The 2,910-nt window shown below is 37.8% G+C and overlaps 1 non-coding gene across 1 annotated transcript; it reads left to right on the forward strand.

Moving 5' to 3' along the window:
* Positions 1-2,542: 2,542 nt before the first annotated feature.
* Positions 2,543-2,615, forward strand: Trnak-cuu. The gene has a single exon. It is a non-coding gene; the product is annotated as a tRNA-Lys (tRNA).
* Positions 2,616-2,910: the final 295 nt, after the last annotated feature.

The following is a 2,910-nucleotide window of genomic DNA, read 5'->3' on the forward strand; positions in this document are numbered from 1 at the left end:
TGCATGTGTGTGTATGTTTGTGTGTTTGTGTCACAGTAACAGTGAAAGAAAAGGAGGCCAGGATTTGAGAGGGGGAAGTGGCCGGAAGGGGAGACAAAAGATGGCTGGGATAAAGGAAAAAGGAAAGGAAACAAATGATATAAGTTAAACAAAAAAATGAAGTCACCTTTGATGAGGTAACACTCAATTTTAGCAGAACTCAGACACTTTCAGTTTACCTGTTTGGTACCTGTATCATGGCTTTCTGTCTGTCAATGAACAATATGACCATGCCTCTTCCCATCTAAAAGACAAAAAGAAATTAAAATCCTTGTTTTTTTTTTCTGCATTGTTAACTTATTTTGAATTTTGAGGTTTCATATCCCAGAATTTATAATACCTTAGAAAATGATTTTCTAAGGTATTATAAATGATTTTCTTCCACATCCAATTATGTCTCACTCGCCCTACATTAATAATGAACTCTCTTGTATTTGTATATTCTGGTCTAAAGAATCAGTCTCTTCTGAATGTTTATCTCATTAGCAGGACTACATTGTTATTTTGGAAGAACTGTAAATTTTTAAATTCAATGGAAAAAGAACTCTCATTAAGCCAGAGACTATTGAATTTGTGGGCTATCTTTACTTTAAAATTGATGATTACAGATAAACAAGTATGAAGCTCGCATATTTGAAACTTCTGAGATTCTGTGATTCAAAAATTTGTCATTTTTCTCCTAAGCAGTCTTTAAAACCAAAGAAGAGCCCAATTGATGCTTGGATGCTGTTACCTGTCACTAAAGACGACAAGGATTACAATTTATAAGGCTTACTCATTATTGTGCTCATGGATGGGACTGGGCGAGTCAAGTAGAATGTGAGAAGGTTTCTGAAAATGTAAAAGCTTTTCTGAAAAAAAAAATTGTGTTCTGGTAAAACAGTCTGTACAGAAGCAAGACACAATATACCAGAAGATAATAAAAATAGACAAAAATTATTTATTCTTCCCAATACAAGATTGAAAAGGGGGATTATTGCACAGCACATAAAGACATTGATAAGTCATATATTTAATTGTCAAAGAAGATAAAGTGGCATGTAAGGTATTCTCAAATGGCACAATGTTCACTGACTTTGATGGTTATACCAAAGTTCTAAAAGACCACAATCCATTTCATTTAGATTTCACTTAAATGTGTTTTTGATGTTATAATGCATTAACATAATGTTCTCATATTTTAAGTTATGGCTAATTAATCTACAGGGTTTTATTAAACTCCTATACAACCTGGAAAGCTTTGCTATAAAAGAAAAATGATGTTTTAATGACTATTTTAAGGCAGCTTAGCTTCTGAAAGGTATTTGACATTGAAAGTTTAAAGTTAAAATTAAACTATGATTTAAGGCTTAAAACCATCCATTAATTTGTTCTGCAAATAATGGAGACAAGTAAATTGGCAAAAGGCTTATTTATATACAAAATTAAAATTGTAGTTATATTTTTTGTCAAGTTTGGAATTTTAAACAAGTCAGAGGGTCTTTTGCTTTGTTGTGGTTGTTGCTTTTTTTTCCCCAGAAAACACATTCTCTATTTTTCAAACAGGATTAAATTTTTAATGTATATCAATGTTTTGCCTGCATGCACATGTGTATTATATGTATATTTGGTATGCAGAGATCAGTACAGTACATCCGGTTCCCTAGAAATGGAAATGCATATGGTTGTGAGCTGTGAAGTGGGTAATGGGAACTGAGCTTTGGTTCTCTACACGAAGAGCAAGTTCTCAGCTGCTGGGCTATCTCTTCATTTGATTACATACGGATATTGTCACCTAAAAAAGAATTTCTTGTTTCTTATAGCTAACAAATGTTGCAATAGTTCTAAACCTTTCTAATACTGTGACCCTTTAATACAGCTCCTCATGTTGTGGTGATCCCAAACAATAAAATTATTTTCATGTGTAACATGGAGGGCCATCTTGTTGGGGTTTCTGTCCCACCCAGTACCCCACAGTCAGCAACTCCCAAAGAAAATCACACAGAGAGTCTACATTAGGTTATAACTGATTGGCCCATAAGCACAGGTTTTGTATTAATTCTTATAACATATATTACCCCATTATCCTTAACTATGTTAGCCACGTGGCTCGGTACCTTTGTCAGCCGGTTAGATTACATCTTGCTTCTTGGTGGTTTGGGCAGGAATGGCAGAGCGAGCTTCCTGCTTCCCAGAATACTCCTGTTCTCTTTGCTCAACCTCTACTTCCTGTCTGGTTTTCCTGCCTATACTTCCTGCCTGGCCAATCAGCATTTATTTAAAACATGATTGACAGAATATAGACAATTATCACGCACCACTCATGCTCCTTCATAACTGCAGTTTTTCTACTGTTAAGAATAGTAATGTAAATATCTGATATGCAGGATATTGCTATATGATCACTGTGAAAGTCTCTTTTGACCCCCCCAAAGGGGTTTGTGACACCCATGTTGAAAACTGCTGAGATGTTGTAATAAGAGCGGCGGGGCTGCGTCCCCAGCACCCAGGCCGCACCCTGGCTGCCCGGCTAGCTCAGTCGGTAGAGCATGAGACTCTTAATCTCAGGGTCGTGGGTTCGAGCCCCACGTTGGGTGCCACTCTGTAGTAATTAGAGCGGCGGGGCTGTGTCCTGCCACCCAGCTAGCTTTACCCGAAATAATTACACGGACACTGTATTCTTTTAAGCACTGCTTGGCCCATTCCTATCTAGCCTCTTTTAGGCTAACTCTCGCACCTGGACTAGCCCATCTCTAATAATCTGCTGTAGCCCACAAGGTGGCTTACCAGGGAGAGTCTAGCCTACGTCCATCCTGGGTCAGAGCTTCATTGCGTGTGCCTCAGAGAGCAGAGCTCTCGCCTCTGCCCGCAAGAGTGGAACATCGTGTCTCT

Source organism: Microtus ochrogaster, linkage group LG5, assembly GCF_000317375.1.
Source record: "Microtus ochrogaster isolate Prairie Vole_2 linkage group LG5, MicOch1.0, whole genome shotgun sequence".
NCBI lineage: Eukaryota > Metazoa > Chordata > Mammalia > Rodentia > Cricetidae > Microtus > Microtus ochrogaster.